Source organism: Podarcis vaucheri (assembly GCF_965113315.1).
Source record: "Podarcis vaucheri genome assembly, chromosome: Z".
NCBI classification, from domain to species: Eukaryota; Metazoa; Chordata; class Lepidosauria; order Squamata; family Lacertidae; genus Podarcis; species Podarcis vaucheri.
The window spans coordinates 9,950,299-9,970,422 of NC_138758.1; the positions used below are offsets into that span (position 1 = coordinate 9,950,299).

A 20,124-nucleotide genomic window follows, 5' to 3' on the forward strand; every position below is an offset into this window, starting at 1 on the left:
AAGAGCTGAATCTGTTCTTTTAACTCTTCTTCTCTTGAAAGGTGAATCAGCAGAGGTTTAGTCTTCTTAAGAAGAGTCCTGCTAGATCAGACCAACTTGCCCTACCTGCTCTAGACATTTAAAGCAGTATCATTCCACTTCAAACCATCACGGCTTTCTCAAAAGAATCCTGGGAGATGTAGTTGTTAAGGGTGACGAGAGCTGTTCAGATATTCCTATTCCCTGCACTAAGCTACACTTCCCAGAGTGCTTTAACAATAAATCCCTCTTACCAAGGAACTCTGGGAATTGCAGCTCAGCAAGGGATAAACTACAGTTTCCAAGATTCTTTGTGCTTTAAATATGCATTTCACTTGCAGTTAACTTGCACAATTTCAACCTTGCATGGTTGAAAGCTAGCCAGTTGGAATGGCACAAATTAATTGCATGCAAAGTGGGAAGATTAAAAGCTCCTTTTGCATTGGGTTCTCTTGGCTTTTAAACTCTCCTCCTTGCTTACCGGGACGCAGGTGGCACTGTGGTCTAAACCACTGAGCCTAGGGTTTGCTGATCAGGTCGGCAGTTCAAATCCCCGCGACGGGGTGAGCTCCCATTGTTCAGTCCTTGCTCCTGCCAACCTAGCAGTTCAAAAGCACGTTAAAGTGCAAGTAGATAAATAGGTACCGCTCTGGCGGGAAGGTAAATGGCGTTTCCGTGCGCTGCTCTGGTTCGCCAGAAGTGGCTTAGTCATGTTGGCCACATGACCTGGAAAAACTGTTGACAAACACTGGCTCCCTTGGCCAGTAAAGCAAGATGAGCGCCGCAACCCCAGTCATTTGCAACTGGACTTAATTGTCAGGGGTCCCTTTACCTTGCTTACCAGGCTCTTGGATGCTCTGAGGAAATCTCAAGGAGAACTTGGACAGCTCCATGAGATCTGGCAAGAGAGCATACCAGAGCCCTGTAAGGGCCGCTTGGCATGCCAGCTCTGAAAGGTACGGATTGTTGTGCAGGGGTGGTTCCAAGGGTGCGGTTCAGGCATACATGTTTTTGTGCAAGCATGCCATCTCCAGAAAGTAAACCCTGTGCAAGATGCAGTTGTACAGGTGTATGCAACCTAAGGGACAGATGTTGTTTCTTCCTATTCTCCTTCTGGCCACTAGGTGTCACATAAGAAGCTCACCCGCAGCAGATTCAAAGCGTCATCATAAAAAAAAAAAGCTTTTCCTTTAGGGAGCATTCCCTTCTGGCACCATGAAGCATGACATGATGGGAGATCTATGACTGTGATTGCCCACACCTTTTTAATGAACTTAAGAAGCTGCCTTTTAAGGAGCCAGATGGTTGGCCCCACCCAAGACAATATTAACTATGCAAGACTGGAAGTGGTGCTTTATAGTTTCAGGCAGGTCCTATTCCTGAAACCTTAAATGGAGATGTTGGGGGCTGAACCTGGGATTTTTTTTTTTTATTTTTTTTTTGCATGGACAGCATGTGCTCCACTATTAAGCTATGGCTTATGGGCCATATGAATTGGGATCACAATGCTGTAGTGGAGGTGTTTAATCCTCTCCCCTCCCACACATCATAGAATCATAGCATTGTAGAGTTGGAAGGGACCCCCAAGGGTCATCTATTCCAACCCCCTGCAATGCAGGAATCTTAACTAAAGCATCCCTGACAGGTGGCCATCCAACCTCTGCTTACAAACCCCCAAGGAAGGAGAGGCCTGGTTTTACTGGGGCAGTTGAGGGGTATGCCAAAGCATGGGATGAAACAGAATGGTTGGGGAGCATGAGAGAGAGAGAAAAAGAGAAATGTTAATTGTGTGCTTCACAACTGACATAACGCACATGGTCATCTAATGCTGCCCCCAATGACCATTAAGTCTGAAGTCTAAGATTGTCAATTTGTTGTCACTTCTCAAATAATGGATACCAAGCAGGTAAATAGTTTCATATAACGCAGGGATTGACGAACTTTTGGCCCTCCAGGGATTGCTGGACTACAACTCCCATTAGCTCCAGCAAGCATGGCCCATGACTAGGGATGATGGGAGTTGTAGTTCAGTAACATTCCCAAAGTTCCCCACACCTGCTCTATGCTAATCCGCTACAAAGGAACCTGGAATCCGTCACTATTACCTCATTCACTTGCCTGAGCAAGGAGAGTTCACATCACCATTCTTGCTCTGGAAAAATATATATCCAGGAGCTGCGTTTTGCCTGGTTCATCACTGCTATGTAAATTGTGTTCATCAGCAGAATACGTTACCTTGAGGATATGCAGAACTACAATTCCCTGGGGATATGCACGTCTTATATAGGAGCAAGACACTTTGAACAACTGGATCACAAACGAAATTAAATAGGGCACAGTATATACCTGCTGAATCCTGTGGATGTAATCTGTAAAGGGGAGATTCTTCTTCTCTGCTTTGTTCATTATTGTTATGTGTTTGGCTTTGTTTTAATCAGACTTTGAGCCTTGGAGAAGGCCATGGAAATCTTCTTCATGAAAAGACATCAGAGATGAAGGGAGGAAAATAAACTTGACAAAACCAGGTCACTACACCAGCAAGAGGAAGAAAATATAAGCTGTCCTCCTGGATCAGAGCACAGCATCCGTTGTAGTGCAGCCACTGGGGTGGTGCCAATTCCAGCTCAGGAAAGGGCATCAGTGGCTGGTGCCCACTGGGACTGGCAGCGCAGAAGGCAGCGAGGTCAAGAGGAGGCAGAGCCAGATTCAGCGACAGGAAGATGCAATGAATTCTAATCTAAGTAACTACCAGCCAGCTGCCAATCTCCCTTTTTTGGGCAAGGTTCTTGTGTGGGAGGTCATGCCAGATCCAAGGACTCTTGGAGGAAACTGATTTTCTAGATCAATTAAAATTGGGGTTTAGGCCCAGTGTTGGCATGGAAACTGCTTTGTCCACCCTGTATGATGACCTCTGTCAGGAGAGATGCAGGTGAAATGTATCCCTGTTAATTCTCCTCAAGCTCTCAATGGACTTCAGTGCTATCAACTGTGGCAGGCATAGGCAAACTCGACCCTTCAGATGTTTTTTAGGACTACAACTCCCATCATCCCTAGCTAACAGGACCAGTGGTCAGGGATGATGAGAATTGTAGTTTCAAAACATCTGGAGGGCCAAGTTTGCCTATGCCTGGACTATGGTATCCTGTAGCAACAGCTGTCTGAGCTCATGGTGGGTGGCACCACTTTGTGGTGGTTCTGGTCCTACTTGGATGGTCATTTCCAGAAGGTGATGCTTGGGGAGTGCTCTTCAGCCCCATGGAGACTTCATTGTGGGGTTCCTCAGGGTTTGATTTTATGCCCTACACTGTTTAACATCTGCATGAAACCACTGAGTGGGGTTATCTGGAGTTTTGGAGTACATTGTCAGCAATATGCTGTTGGCACACAACTCTACTTCTCCTTTACAGGTGGGCAGGGAATGTGCTGGACCCTGCCTTGCCTTAGTAATGGACTGGATGCGGGCCAACAAACTGAGGCTCAATCCAGAAAAGACAGAGAATACTGCTAGCAGGCGCTTCCTCTGGATGGATGGATGGATGGATGGATGGATGTGGGGGGAGATACACTCCTTCTCAAGGAGAGGGTATGCAGTTTGGGGGATCCTTTGCTGTCACTTGTGGTCCAGGTGGCCTCAGTGGCACAGAGTCCCTTCCATCAGCTGCAGCTGCTCCCCTGTCTGGACAGGGATAGCCTAACTTCTGTAGTCTATGCTCTGGTGACCCGTAGGCTAGATTACTGCAACACATTAAATGTGGGGCTGCCTCTGAAGATGGCTTGTGACAATAATCAGTGAAACTGCCATGTCCTATGTCAGGCCATTTTCACATCTAGCTCACTGCCATTTCTCTCAAAGAACATTTTCTAGCACTATGACACAAGCTCCATTGCCACTCCTATTCCTGTGACTGTAATTTGTTATAAACTGTTTTTAACAGCGAACTTTAAATTTCTGTCACTCACCTTGGAACCTGATGGTGAAGGGCCAGTAAAGAAATCAGATAAACAGTAATGAATAATACGTTCCTAGCAGTTTGGGGGCACTTAGGAGGGCTATGCATTTGAGATCTTGGCAAGACTTACAACACCTGGTATGGTGAGCAACACACGATCTTTCTTATCCTGTGGGCAGCTGTGATGATAGCAGCTTGCCTTGGAAATTTGTCACTAGGGGAAAGTATGAACCAGAGTGATTTAGGAGAAGCTCTAGTTTTCGGGGGGCTGGTGGTAGGAAATTCTAGCTAATGCTCTTTGCCATTATGCTGTACTTCCTAAGCTATCATCAGCCACCATGGTGAGGAACCCAGTGTGGGAGGAACCAAACTGAACTGGCCGACCCAGTGATACAAGGCACTAGGGCTGCATAGGATTCAGTACTGAGAGTAGCTTTGATGTGGCAGATGTGTCACTAGGTTGGCATCAGCATTGGCTTGTAGATGCATAGTCTAGAGCACCTGGAGCTACAGGGCCTCAGAGCCTCTCTCTGGGGCCCTCCAAATGTTTTGAGCTACAACTCCCTGTCTGGGGTTAATGAGAGCTGTAGCCCAAAGCACCTGAAGGGTTCTAAGTTGGGGAGGGCTATTCTGCAGTAAGGTGTCATGGACTGGTTGGACCCAGAGGAATGGTGGGAGGAACCAGCTGGGGAACCCCCAAGGGAAGAAAGCTCAGAGCCAGGAGTGGTGGTGGGGCAAAGATGAGTGGTCAGAAGGAGAAGGGGGAGAAGGTGAGGAAGAGGAGGTGCAGAAACTGAAGAGGTAATGGGGCTTAGTGAGAAAGGAGAGTCTGTGGCAGAGAGAAGTCCAGAATCAGAGGCAGAAGAAGGCGAGTGGGAGGAGGAAGGCCAAGAGGCAGAGAGGAGTCTGGCTGGTGAAAGAGTCACAGGTGTCTGTCCCTCCTGCTGCAGCAAGCTTCCCTTCCCCCGGGTCTCCAAGAACCAGGAGAGGCATGAAGCAGGAGGAGCAAAAGCAGACACTCAGGCGCTTGGAAAACACCCTGGAGAAGAGGAGACATAGCCAGCTATGGGGAGGCAGGGACCAATTGCTTCATGGGGGCAAGACCTGAGTTGCTGTGCAGATCCTGTTTTGCTAATAAAGAGTTAACTCCAGGTTGCTCAGTGTGAATTACTCCTGGCTCACTCCTGTCACAGGGATGTTGAGCCTTTCTCAACCCATGGGCCACCTTCTGAGGGTCACATGCCGGTGGTGGGTAGGGCTAGAGGCAAAGCGGGTGGAGCAAAGCATATTAGCTCTACCATTGTACAGTAGGCTAGTGTCTGCACACACTCAACCACCACTCTCTGTGCTTCAGGCAGGCAGGCAAGAGGCATTATACAAGTTCAAAGGCACATTCCAGAGGGGCAGAAATGCTCAAGAGCAAGTGAGAAGTAAGGTTGGTGAGAGGTATAAACTGGTAGACTGGGAGGGCTACACTTGGCCCCTAAGCCAAAATGAGGGTTCTTGTGTTAATTCACAAAGCCCTAAACAACTTGATCACTAAGATTCTCTGATGGGGCACTTCTGGTGGCTCCCCATACCCTCATGTTTGGTCCGCCTTTAGTGTGGAAGGCCCAGCCCTGTGCATTTACCTACCAGTAGAGGTTCAGCAGGAATCACCCTTGCCTTCTTTTAGACCTTGCCTGGAACTGTGGCCTACCTAGTCCAGCATCTCACAGTGGCCAACCAGATGTGTGTGGGAAACCCAAAAGCAGGAGCTGAGCACAAAAGGGTTCTCACCTGTGGTTTCCAGCAACCACTGGTATTCACACTGCCTCTTCAAGTGGAGATTAGAACCTAGCCATCAGGCTCCGTAGCCACTGATATAACTTTATCTTCCGTGAACTTGTTCCATCCTCTTTTAAAGCCATCAGAGCAACGTGTGCATGTGAATCTCCTGCAGCAGGGAGTTCCACATCCTGGGTCCCCAACAGAAAAGACCCTTTCACCTGTCTGTGCTCTGAAGGGGGAGAGATGCACAGAAAGGTCTCGCCAACCAGCATTCCACCCTCCTGGAGGAAAAGAAGTTGTGAAAAGGCTTTAGTATTCTAATGCAACCAATGGCAAATGCATCAGCGGGTTATATATATATATGGTTCCATGTCTGATGTGTCACTATCACCCACATCTTATCTCATCATGAGCTCACCCTGAAAGTGCCCAGTGATTCTGATTGCAAATTTAAGTTGCTATGGAGCAGGGTGGCGGGTGACGATGAGAGCAATAGGAAACCAGCAATTATTTTCCAGCACAATGCTGTATAAAACAACAATCTCTGGGCACAGAGAGGAGAAATGTTGCAATATAATTATTATGCTATATTGCCTCCCGGTTGCGTGTGTCAGCCCATGGCTGCAAAGGCAAATGAGTACAAATAAAAGGTAAGGTTCTTTTGTTTTCACAAAGGGATGGTGAGGATACAAATGATTAAAAGGCTGCATATGGTTTTGGTTGCAGAGGCTATAAAAGTGCTCGTCAATTGCAGCAATCTACCACCCACACAGTCTTTTTAAAATTTATTTTAAATTTAAGAGGGAGGGGGAAATGAACCTTGCTGCAAGAGAAGTGCACCTGGATTCTGGCTGGGCACAGCACACCAGCATGCAAGATCCCTCTAGTTCAGTTTTGCTTACACTGACTGGCAGCAGTTCTCCAGGGTTTCAGGGGCCATTCCCAGCCCTACCTAGAGACACCAAGGATTGAACCTGGGACCTCAGGCGCTGTTACAGCCCTTCCCCAAAACCCCACTCAGTTCTGTGATGCTTAATTTTTAGGATGGCTTTGCAAGGGATTATTATTATTTATTTATTTATTTATTTATTTATATACCACCCTATACCTGGAGGTCTCAGGATGGTTCACAGAATAAAATCAAAATATAAAACCACAAAATACCTAATCAAAATAAAAACAACCCAATAACCCCACCACCACAAAAAAACCAAGCCCACATTTTAAATGGACATAGCATGTCAATGTGCTATCCACTCCCATAAAGAAGCAGGGTGAGGAATATAGTCTGTATAAACTACATTCGTTTGGCTATATTTGCTTTGTCCCCTTCTGGGTTGTGATGTGAACCTTCCAAAGTAGACACGGGAGTGATGCAGGCTACAGATTTGATTGGCAGGTCACGACAACGTTTTCCAATCCACTTTCCTGACAATTTGCAAAGGCACAGTGACCTGCAATCTGTGCACGTCATGAAGCAATGAAGCTCGTCTCTTGAGCAAGAAGGGAACTAGCTCAGCCTGCTTCTTTTTTTTGGCTTGCCAAAGAGGTTCGAATATGCTCTTTTTTCTTGTGAATGAAGCTCACAAGATTGCTTCACATCGCAATAGACTAATTATATTATTATTATTTTATAATAATATTACCTTTCCCTTCCCTTCCCTTCCCTTCCCTTACCTTTCCCTCCCCGACCTGGCCACAGTGATCCATGCGACGGTCACCTCCAGGCTTGACTACTGTAATTCGCTCTACATGGGGCTGCCCTTGAAGCTGTCCCAGAAACTCCAGCGGGTACAGAATGCTGCAGCGAGGCTCCTCACGGGGTCTCTGCCATGGGAGCATATTCACCCAGTGCTTTTCAAGCTGCACTGGCTCCTGGTGGAGTACAGGGTCAGGTTTAAGGTGCTAGTTTTGACCATTAAAGCCCTTCACGGCCTAGGACCCTCGTACCTTCGGGACCGCCTCTCCCGGTATACCCCACGGAGAGCCTCAAGGTCCATAAATAGCAACACCCTAGAGGTCCCGGGTCCTAAGGAAGTCAGATTGGCTTCAACCAGAGCCAGGGCCTTTTCAACTCTGGCTCCGGTCTGGTGGAACGCTCTGCCTCACGAGACCAGGGCCCTGCAGGATCTGATTTCTTTCCGCAGGGCCTGTAAGACAGAGTTGTTCCACCTGGCCTTTGGCTTGGAGCCAATTTGATTCCCTCCCCCTCTTTCTTTTTTCCTTTTCCCTTCTGTGATAGAACTCCTACTTGGGGACTTCCCTGGCTTTTTTCTGGGCCACGTAGGACCAGTCTGGATAGCTGGCCTTGTTGAAGACTTGACGTTTTCATCCCCCAAAAAAGTTTTTGAGTTTCTGCTGAAATGAGGCTGCATTTTGATGTTGTATTTTAATCTTGTTTTTAAGTTGTATTTCAAGCAATCTGTTTTATATTTGGTGTTAGCTGCCCTGAGCCCGGTCTTGGTGGGGGAGGGCAGGGTATAAATAAAATAATATTTATTTATTTATTTATTTATATTTTGCCAATGAGAATACAAAATACATAATAAACAAAAACCAAAGCAAAACCAATAACCCCCTCCTACAAACACATTTCAAAGGCTATAGATTGTTTAATCAGCCCAGGGCCTGGTTACAGAGAAACGTTTTTGCCTGGTGCCTAATTATACGTAATGAAGGCACAAGGTGAATCTCCTTGGGGAGAGCATTTCACAAATCTGAAGCCACTACAGAAAAGGTCCGTTTCTTGTGTTGCCACCTTCCAGACCTCTTGTGGAGGAGCTTATCTTCCAACATTTATCTGATGAAAATAGGGATGTCCTATTTAATAATAATAATAACAATAACAATAACAATAACAATAATAATAATACCCCTCCTATCTGACTGGGTTGCCCCAGCCACTCTGGGAGGCTTCCAACATATATAAAAACATAATAAACATTTTTTTAAAAAAAAAAAACTTCCCTATGCAGGGCTGCCTTCACATGGCTCAGGGGTCAGATAACTCCACACCCTCCAACATTTCTCTGATGAAAATAGGGATGTCCTAAGGAAAAGTGGGATCAAATTCCTGGATCAAATCAGAAACAGGGACAGCTTCTGTAATTCTGGGACTGTCCCTGGAAAATCGGGACACTTGGAGGGGCATAGGAATTTGTTCACCCCCCCCCCCTCCAAATATAGTCCAGCCCCCACAAGGTCTGAGGGTCAGTGGACCAGCCCCCTGCTGAAAAAGTTTGCTGACCCCTGCCTAAACCGTTTAAGGCTTTACAGGTTAAAACCAGCACTTTGAATTGGGCCCAGAAACTGATGGGCAGCCAGTGCAGTTGGGCCCAGATCAGTGCAACATGCTCAAACATTCTTGCCCCAATGAGCAGCCTGGCCCGTGAATCCTGCACTGGCTATTTGCTTTCTGAAGGGCAGCAAAGACGAGAAAAGCATTCAGGCCATCCTCATACAAGCTCCGTAGGAGACCGAAATGAGGGGAAAGTGAACCCTAGGAACATAGGAATTTGTCTTGGACAAATGCAGTACTGGCAGAAGCTCTTCAGGTTTTCAGGCAGGACCTCTGACCATCCCCACTGCAGGTCTCCAGGGCTTGAACCTGACACCTTCTGCATGAAAAGGCCAGCTGCTCTACCACTGAGCTATGGTCCTACCCAACAAGTACATACAAGAAATCCGGGGAGGGGGGGGCGGAGTGTGGAGGAGATGCCTCCGTATTAGCTTGTTTTTCATTTGCTAAATTGCAAAGGATTAATTATCCAAATTAACTTGCATTGCTTCAGCTGCATCTCTTAGGTACCTGGCCAGCCATTTATTATGAAATGATTTTTATCCCTTGTTCCCTCCCTATCTTACCACGCCTGAAGGTTTTTGAATGAGGGAGTTAGGTCCTTCAAAGTCCCATTGATTTAAATGTAAGATATTTAAGTATCTGCTTCACGCAGCTTTGTAAGCCTACAGAGTTACTAGCTCACTTGGCCAGACACATCAGGTAAGTCATTTGTGCCACATCAATACCCCAAAGGGGAGGGGCATGTGGAATCCAACATGCTTCCTTTTTGCAAAAACTTCCTGCCCTGGTCACCTGGCATCAGCTTTGTGTCTTAAGTCTCTCTTCAGTATCCTTTGGACTTCAAAATGCTCAACTTTGGCTGGATCATATTATTATATGTTACCGCTACATGTTTTGGTAACAAGGAAATACCTTTTTAATAAAACATTTTGCACTTTTTTATTTGCAGAACATCTTATTTCTTCACGTCATGTTTGTTTTCTCTGCCTCTGTTGCAAAGTGACCACATGCAGGAGCATTTTTTAAAGTCAACACAGTCTTGGTGTTTTTTGTTAAGAGCTCTAGTCCTCCTTTTTATGAGATTTATGGCTTTAATTTCCTTTTGTGATGTCAAAAAGAGAGAGAAAAGAACAAAGAGTAACCCCTCCAAAAACAATCCTCATTTCGTAAAGGGCATTTACAGGATGGTTAATGTGAGTTGTATAACGGTGTCTAATTAAACTGCGGCTGTGCAGTGTAAATTTAACATGATTATCCTTTGCCTCGGCAGACGACTTAAGGGCAGTGATTTAGTTGGCAGTAGATGAAGACAGCAAGAGACTCAGAAGCTGCAACAAAATATTAGTACCCAGAAGCACTTCTCTGTTGTTGCTAATCGGCCAGGTACCAGACTTTCTTCACAAAGACAACCACAGGTGTCAATGAGAAAATTACCTGGTAGATAGAATCTTATTTCTGTCTTTAAAACACACACATTCATGTGCAAACTGAGACTGGTTGCTGTGCCACAGACCTTAAAATCAGCGAATAAAGGAGTCAGTGAGAGGATTACGCCTTGCATAAGAGTTTTAATGTCTATGCTGAAGGTTCAGGATTCATTTGTACTACGTCTCGCAAATTGGCATTGGACTCGGGCAGGAACTGAAACAAATTGTTTGCAACACTTATGGATTCCTTTCCTCCCCCCGCCTCCACCCACCAAGAGTGAAAACAAGAATTTGCTGGGGCTGACTTTCAGTTCATTTCAGTAAGCAACAAGTTCATAAGACCATCACGGAGAGAGTGAGGGTGTTAGATTGGATTTCTATTTGGTGTCATGCAATTAAATGCACCCCTTTATTTCCCCTGCCCTCTGCCACCCTCCACTATAACCGCCAGAGTTATAAACTTTCGCTGGACAGTTAGGAATAAAAAACTATTTGATCCAGGTGTTATTTTGAGGGAGGGCTTTGATGTATTCTTAGGCAGCTGCTCTCAGTTAAGGGAGTGTATTAAGTAGCAGGTGTGTTTGTATACAGATGAGCAGCTATAGTTCATATCTGGACATTTTTAAAAGATCAGTTCTTTATTTAGGGTGCAATCCTACACCCACTTACCTGGGAGTAAATCCCCAAACTCAATGGGATTTACTTACTCCTGAGTACACATGTATAGGTTTGTGCACCCAATGTAGTATTTATACCCTGCCTTGTAGAGCAAACCCATTGTAAGGTGGCTCACAGCAAAACAGCGAGCAATAAAACATTAAAAACAAGATCAGCAAGTTGGCAGTTGAAACAGCAGCATCTAAAATTATTGTTTTTAGAAAGGTAACTGGAATATTAAAGTTGTTAACATTCACTTGAAAGAGAACACATTTGGGGGGTCTTTGAAAGCAGGGGGTGGGTGGGCTGGGAATCATGGCTTCCCCAATCCTGGGAACTGCAGTTTGTTAAGGGTGCCTAGCTCACAGAGCTACAATTCCCAGCACCCTTAGCAAACTACAGTTCCCAGGATTATCCATGACTGTTCCAAGTGGTATAAGTGTGCTTCTAGAGTGTTCCAGGAGGCTAAAATGTTTTCCCACTTGTCTTTCACCATTGCCATTATTGATGCCAGATTTGTGGTCATTTATTTTGTATAGCAGCACAATGGGTGGTGCTTAGAGAACTTATGGTCCAAAACAGCTGGGGAATACCAGTTTGGAAAAAGCAGGAGTGTTAGCTATGGAGGAGAGAGCTAAACTATTCAACCATAATTTACAGCAGTTGCGTGCTTAGCATACTGTATATATAATAAATTTAAGCACTCCACCCCCCCAAAAAAAATCCTTATGCTTTACATAGCTACAATTCCCAGCACCCTTAAGAAACTACAGTTCCCAGGATTCTTTGTGGGTGGTTAAATGTCTTTAAATCTATGGTGTGTATAGTCTGTATAGTGTGTTTGGAGCTGAAAAATCCTAACAGCTCTCTCTCTCTCTCTCTCTCTCTCTCTCTCTCTCTCTCTCATTGCTAACTTTCCACAGATCTTCTTACTCAATTTAAATGTTTCACTGAATATGGGGCACAAGGCTATCCAAAGGTAAAAGTAGAGAAATATAATTTCTGGCCTGCTCTTGTTTTTTATTTTAAGAACCAGAGTGCTATAAAAAGTGATGGATCCCTTACAATTTTACAGCCCACTATGATTTAACTGAACTGCAATGACTCATTATTCAGGAAGCTACTAATATGCCCTAAAGGAGCACGGAAAAAAATACTTACCAAAACCATCTGCAAATTTAAAAAATAAATTAAAAAATTGCAGGTCTGCAAAAATTTAGAGCTTTGAGGCATTTTTTGCACATTTCATCTCAAACTGAAACAATTTGCTGTGTTTTATGCCTCTCTTCCCACCAGCTAATTTAGTAGTACTAATAAATGTCTTCCAAATGTATAAAGTAGTTTTCTTCTCTCCCTGTCCCCACCACCACCTTGCCCCACATCTCAATGAGCTTTCTTGGCAAAAGCAGCTTCAAACAGTCAGTCCAACGTTCTTCCGCCAAACAGCACAGCTAGAAGATCATCTCATCCCAAACAAGGTATAACCAATGCTACATTGCTAGAAAAAGAGGTGCTGAAACTCACCATAAACGACTCCCTTGTTCTCTTATTATGGCAGTGGTGCCCACCTGAGAGGTGCCAGAATTGAGTTCCAGTGAGTTCTGCCTGAAAAAAGGGCCTGATTATAACCCACTGGCCCAGCCTCATGCTCAGATATAACTAAAGGTAAAGGGACCCCTGACCATTAGGTCCAGTCGTGACCGACTCTGGGGTTGTGGCTCTCATCTTGCTTTATTGGCCAAGGGAGCCAGCGTACAGCTTCTGGGTCATGTGGCGAACCAGAGCAGTACATGGAAACGCCGTTTACCTTCCCACTGGAGTGGTACCTATTTATCTACTTGCACTTTGACGTGTTTTCAAACTGCTAGGTTGGCAGGAGCAGGGAAGGCACATATGAGTATCACCAACATAGCTTATTTTGATACATAGGTGTCTTCCGATGATCTTGGGTATGAATTAAACATTTGACTGTGTGTTTCTCTTTGTTCTGTGCTCTTCCCCAGGAGATCTCTTTGTGGGGGGGGGGCAGAAGCCAGAATATAGAATGAAAACACTTCCACAGCCCAGCCCCCCTGCCTCCACCTCCCCTTGTCTCATTTCCTTTTTGACACCCAAGCAAGCAGCTGACATCAAAGAAAACATACTTTTTTTGGAAGCATTGATAAACAAGTTCACACTGAGCTTTGCCCTATGTGGTGCTTGGTTTTTAAAATCCTTGCTCTCGTGTGCATCAGTTTATCAAAGACAACAGTTAACCATGTCAGAGGTAAAGCATAGCTCAGGGACAGGTGCACTGTATGCAGAAGGCCTGTGGTTTTCTGGTCTTGGGTCACACACCCAAGTTGGAGGAAACCAACTCTAGGATAAGTCTAGAGAAAGCTCTGGCACTCTCTTCATCTCCACTCTGGTGTGGCTGCAAGGAAGAAATGGCAAGCTTTTGCCTCCATGCACCACAGCCTAGTGTTGCATCTGAACCCTAAACTGTGGTTATTCTTATGCTTTATTTCTTTGTTGAAACAGAGCAGCTTCATAAACCGTGGACATTGGCAATGACTTGTTTCAGTAAACCAGGGATGGGGAATATGTGTCCCTCCAGATGTCATCGGACTCCAACTTTTGTCAGCCCTATCCAGGTCTCGAAAACTTTAGGATAGAGAGCTGAGGTGCCAGGGTACCGATTGGAATGGGCAATATTGAGCTTGATGTGCCAATATTCCAACTTTGACCAATCCATCTGAAGCACCCGCTACCTAATTTCAAAAGTGGTTCAGAAGATGGATGCTTTCAAATAAAAGGCTCTGTCTCCACTTCTGCGTGGCTTCCAAGAGGTGTGCTGAGAACCCAGCAGCAGCCGTTCCTCAGCAGGTTAATTCTCAGTAAGAAATCCTAAAACAGCCTTCTGCAGCATAGCACCTTCCAGATGTGTTGGACTACAGTTTCTCTCAGCCCTAGGCAACATGCCCTATGGTCAGGAATGGTGGAGGTTGCATCTTAAAGAAGGGAACATCCCACAGGTTAGGACTGGTGAGAGGTCTGGGTTAGGAGTCCTAAGGGCTGGAGAGAGAGTCCTGGAGGTCAGCATTTGATCCTCAGCCTGAGACTCTTCATTTATAGTATTGTTCTTGTCATTCCATAGGTGTATAGTGCCAATGATTCTAAAATGATAGTACTTTGAGAGCATCTAAATAAAAGTTGAATCAAATGGGTTTCACCTTTGTTGTACATCCTAGTATGACCAAGCAATGAATATTCTAGTTCAGGGGTCAGCAAACTTTTTTAGCAGGGGGCCGGTCCACTGTCCCTCAGACCTTTGGGGGGGACAGACTATATTTGGGGGGGGGTGCAAGAGCAACACAAGCCCCGGTGGCTGCTTACCTGTGCCTTGCGAGTATCAGGGGCTGGCGGCAACGGAGGAACGATGAGCAGAGCGCGAAAGGGCTCCAGAGAGTGGCTGCTTAAAATGGCGGCCGCTTGAGCACTTGCTGCTGTTGGCACCAACAAAGCCCAGCCCCCTTCCTTCTCTAGGCAACACGATGACCAGGTACATACGCAATAGACAATCTTTATAGAATTCCTTCAAACCATAACTAGTACAAAATGAAATCTTTAGTCTCAAAGTCTCTGAAAATCTTTAAATGAAGCGAGGTACGAGACTGTGTACAATGAAAGAAGGTGTGAATCTTTGTGTATTCAGCAAATATGACGTCCAACACTGAACAGTGATTCTGGTTATTGACTACTGTTTCGTAGAATTCTTTGTCAGCATGGTGGGAGAATATGGAATTGCTTCATAAACCCATCTTATTTTGAATGAATGTATGTAAATGAAAATATCAAATGCTGTGGAACAGTGCTCATGTAATAATGTAGTCATGGGGAACATGAGCACTGTTCCACAGCATTTGATATTTTCATTTACATACATTAATTCGAAATAAGTTGGGTTTATGAAGCAATTCTATATCCTCCCACCACGCTTACAAAGAATTCTACGAAACAGTAGTGAATATCCAGAATCACTGTTCAATGTTGGACATCATATTTGCTGAATACACAAAGCTTCACATCTTGTCTTTCATCATACACAGTCTGGTACCTCACTTCATTAAAAGATTTTCAGAGACTTTGAGACTAAAGATTTCATTTTGTACTTGTTATGGTTTGAAGGAATTCTAGAAAGATTGTCTATTGCATATGCCCATGGTCATCGTGTTGCCTAGACATTGCTGACGTTCTCTTTGCAACACGGGTTTATTTGGTTACTACTTACCCTTCCTCCTCTAGGCAGGGCAGGGAGAAGCTAGGAGGGGGGAGACGTTTCTGCCACCACCGCCATGTGAGGGAAAGGGAAAGAATGCGTGCGCTGGTGATCCATGTGGTGATTCCTGGACCATCCGTGGGCTGGATCCAGAAGGCAATTGGGCCTGATCTAGCCCGCAGACCTTAGTTTGTCAACCCGTGCTCTAGTTTTTGAAGAATGGATGTGATCTCTAAGAGGAAGAGATCAGCATCTCCCTCCTCCTAGAGAAGAGACTCCATTTCATTCTCAAAAGGTCCCTAAATGAAACAAAGAAACGTTTATAGTTTAGAAACTTGTCTCAAATGTGTTGTGGGAGCTGAGAAATGTAAACCTAGCTGAACAATGAAGGTGGATCAAGATGCCTGATGAAACTAAAGCTAAAGCTAGTTCTCAGAAATGTTGAAATAAATACTGGACTGATTAATGTTTTGAAAACAAGCCAGTTTTGTGTTTTGTTCATGAGCATGGCACACTCTGGCTATACCTTGTGGGTGCCTGTTGCTGCAGGAATTAACACACCTAAGTGTTACCTACCTTGTTTGAACAATACACAAAAGAGCATGTTTATGCAGAGCAGGTCTGTGTAATTGGTCTCACATTTCTTTATTTTCTCTCTTTTATCTCCTTTCCCCTCTGTTTCTGCAGGGCACTGCCTTGCCTACCCCGGGCCAATTTTTTTAAAAAAACTTCTTTTTATTCATTTTCTATTACCAAACAACAACAACGAAAAAAGGAACAATAACAAACACATACCAAAAACAAAAGAAAACATCAGCCAAATTAGAAACACCTTAACCAACCAAAAAAACCAAACATTACAATAAATAACAGTTGACTTCCCTCCATCTCGGTCTTGGGTTATGTGAATGTTAAATCCAATCTGCAGTTTTTCATTATATAACATCTGCACATCGCAAGAGTTATATTGCGCCTACTGTGATTTTTATATCTCTAGAATTTGTTTCTGCATATGTTATAAATTTAGACCATTCATCAATAAACTTTCTACCTTTTTGCTGTCTAATGTTCTGCGTCATTTTTGCTAAATCCATATACTCAAATAATTTAATTTGCCAATCTTTGATAGTCGGGATATTTGGGGTTTTCCAATTTTGTGCTAATAGAATCCTGGCAGCTACAGTCGCATACTGAAACATTACGTAATCTTCTTTCTTAATCTCCTCTCCGATCATTCCCAGAAGGAAGGCTTCAGGCTTTTTGACAAAGGTGTATTTAAGTATTTTCTTTAGTTCATTGTAGATGGAATCCCAAAATTTTTTAACTTCTTCGCATTTCCACCACATGTGGTAGGCGCTTCTCTCTTTAGATTTACATTTCCAACACCTTCTGTCCCCGATCTTATACATTTTTTGTAATTTCACAGGGGTGATGTACCAACGATACATCATCTTTTCCATATTTTCTCTGAGGGCAGTACAGGCAGTAAATTTCATTCCTTTAGACCACAACTTCGTCCATTTTTCAAAATCCAAAATATATCCAATATCTATGGCCCATTTTACCATAACTTCTTTAACCTCTTCATCTTTGGTGTCCCAATCTAACAGTTGATTATACATTTTAGATAGCAATTTAGTTTTACTTTCTATTATATCTACCTGAAATTTAGATTTTTTTCTCATTCATTCCAATTTTTCTGTATTCCTTCCATAGGGCATTAATCTGATGGTACTGCAGCCAACCTGTCAATTTGCTTTTCAATTCTTCATAGGGTCTAATTTTCCATCCTCTATCCGATCTTTCCAGGAGATCTTCATAGGTCAATCTCTCACCTTCCATGTTTGTTTTTTTAATAGTTAATATGTCAATAGGCGATAGCCACCAGGGGGTATTTTTTTCCAATAGTTTTTTGTTCTTTTCCCGCACTTCTAACAGTGCGCCTCTAATCATGTGGTTTGAGAAGCCTTTATGTACCTTTTCGTTATTCTGCCAGAGATAAGCATGCCACCCAAATCTTAGGTCGAAGCCTTCTAAATCTAGCAGATCTGTGTTTTTTAAAGTGACCCATTCTCTAAGCCAGCACAGGCACGAGGCTTCATAGTACAGTCTTAGATTTGGGACCAAGAAACCTCCTCTGTCTTTTCTGTCTGTTAACAATTTAAATCTAATTCTCGGTCTTTCACCTTGCCATATAAATTTAGATAGATTTTTTTGCCAATTTTTAAATATTGCACTTCCTCTAATTACTGGGACATTTTGGAATAAAAATATTTTTATTCCAAAATGTCCCGGGCTAATTTTTTTAATGCAAGCAGAGGAAGAGAAGGGAAGCAGGGCTGCTCCACTGGCTTTGCTGAGAGATTTAGCAACTCATCCTTTCCCAGAACAGTTTCCACTCTAGCTGTTGTTGAAAGAACTTCAAGAACTAGGACCCAAGTTTGCTTCTTCCTCCCCACTCTCAGTACTTCTTCCTTCTGTGGTGTGTGTCTCAGATTCTTAGCCTAAGGGCCTGGTCTGCCTTATAACTGGTTTTTGGAAGCCCCTCTGAGAGCTGGGTTAACATGACTGGAACTCATACATACATACCACTTTATTTAAATAAAATAAATATGATTTAAAATGGGGGGGGGGCATTTAGCTCCTTTGAGAGCAGGGGCGGGGGCTTTTATTTACCAGCAACCCACTTGGTACATTCCCTATTCCAAATGTGTATATTTAGGTTTATGGAACAAAAATTTCCAATACAGCGGTACCTCGGGTTAAGTACTTAATTCGTTCCGGAGGTCCGTTCTTAAACTGAAACCGTTCTTAACCTGAAGCACCACTTTAGCTAATGGGGCCTGCTGCGCCGCCGGAACACGTTTTCTGTTCTCATCCTAAAGCAAAGTTCTTAACCTGAGGTACTATTTCACTATAGACTGGTGACTGGGGGCGGCCGCCGAGACCACATAACACCGGTCTTGAAAGACCTACATTGGCTCCCAGTACGTTTCTGAGCACAATTCAAAGTGCTGCTGTTGACCTTTAAAGCCCTAAATGGCTTCGGCCCAGTATACCTGAAGGAGTGTCTCCTCCCCCATCATTCTGCCCGGACACTGAGATCCAGCGCCGAGGGCCTTCTGGCGGTTCCCTCATTGCGAGAAGCAAAGCTACAGGGAACCAGGCAGAGGGCCTTTTCGGTAGTGGTGCCCGCCCTGTGGAATGCCCTCCCATCAGATGTCAAAACGATAAACAACTACCTGACATTCAGAAGACATCTTAAGGCAGCCCTGTTCAGGGAAGTTTTTAATGTATGATATTTTAGTGTTTTTTTGGTTTCTATGGAAGCCGCCCAGAGTAGCTGGGGAAACCCAGCCAGATGGGCGGGGTACAAATAATAAATTATTATTATTATTATTCTGGGTTAGCGGAGTCTGTAACCTGAAGCGTATGTAACCTGAAGCGCATGTAACCGAGGTACCACTGTATTGCCAAAGTGGAGGAAGAGGCTGAGAAGGAGTGATGTCCCAATCAACCAATGGTAGAGCTCTTATACCCTTGCCGAATAACAGCAAATGTGGAGGGTTTGAACCACACCTTGTCTCCTCTCCCCAAATCCTAAAATGAGCGGATGTCAAGGGTTGTTTGGGTGCCGGTGGAGATCCTTGTATGTTTGGGCACTGCAGCTAGTCTGTGTGAAAGACTGAGGGCTTCAGCAGTTAAGAGTGATGGAACCAAACCTACTCCACAGGGTTGTTGCAAGGAAAAATTAGGAAAGGGGGACTAATGTATTGCACCTTTGTCTCTGTAGAAAGGGTGGCCATGTGTCCTGCTTTGCATAGGACAGTTCTCTACTTGAATGGCTGCCTGGTCATAGAATCAAAGAATTGTAGAGTTGGAAGGGACTTTGAGCACCATCTAGTCCAGATGTTGTTGGACTACAACTCCCATCATCCCTGAGCTCTGGCCTTGCTAGCTAGGGGTGATGGGAGTTGTAGTTCAACAACATCTGGGGACCCCCCAGGTTGAGAAAGGCTGATCTAGTCGTACCAACTGCAATGCAGTTGTTCCATACAGGGATCTAACTTGCAAGCTTGGCATTATCAGCACGATGCTTTAACCCAGTGGTTTTCAACCAGTGTGCTGTGGCACTTTGGGGTACCTTGAATGATGGTCATGGGTGCCGCGGGCAACACTGGCCTCTGTCCCTCTTTCCCTCCCTCCCTCCTCTGATGCCCTCTTGCATCTCTGCCTCCCCAAGGTTTGCACAGCTGTTTGGTGCAGCAGCCCTGGCTACAAGCTCCCCAGGTGAATAGTGCCTCTGGGGCTGGCCAGTGGGTGCTTTCCAGGCTCCTTTTGGGTAGTGTGAGGAGGCACCTCTGTTTGGGTCTGGGGGGTGGAGGGTGGGAGGCATCTCAGAGACTGCCCAGAGAACTCCCAAGGAGAGGAGGCTGAGGGAACCCTCCCCAAGGGAGGGTGTTTGAGAAAGGGTGAGAAGCTGCTAGCTCTGCAGGCAAGGGGTGACATAACTGGGCTCCTGAGTCCCACAGGCATGCCACAGAAAGAAGATAGTTGGTCAAAGGAGCCATGGATTCAAAAAGGTTGAAAACCTCTGACTTAGTGCATATGAATTTCATGCAAATCTGTCCTGGTTTTTGTTTTGTTTCTTGCAGGGGGAAATATATATATTTTTCAAATTTTTTGGCACACAAGTGACCCCTTATCCATAGAGCAGAAATGGGAAGCTTTTGGCTCTCCGGA

The 20,124-nt window shown here is 44.7% G+C and overlaps 1 long non-coding RNA gene across 2 annotated transcripts; it reads left to right on the forward strand.

Moving 5' to 3' along the window:
• Positions 1 to 713: 713 nt before the first annotated feature.
• LOC309523488 lies at positions 714 to 10,386 on the forward strand. 2 transcript variants are annotated; one of them, XR_014215401.1, is made up of 2 exons: positions 714 to 5,391; positions 10,310 to 10,386. It is a non-coding gene; the product is annotated as an uncharacterized lncRNA (long non-coding RNA). The 2 variants fall into 2 exon arrangements; XR_014215402.1 differs by lacking the exon at positions 714 to 5,391 and adding an exon at positions 8,891 to 9,738.
• The last annotated feature ends 9,738 nt before the right edge of the window (positions 10,387 to 20,124 follow it).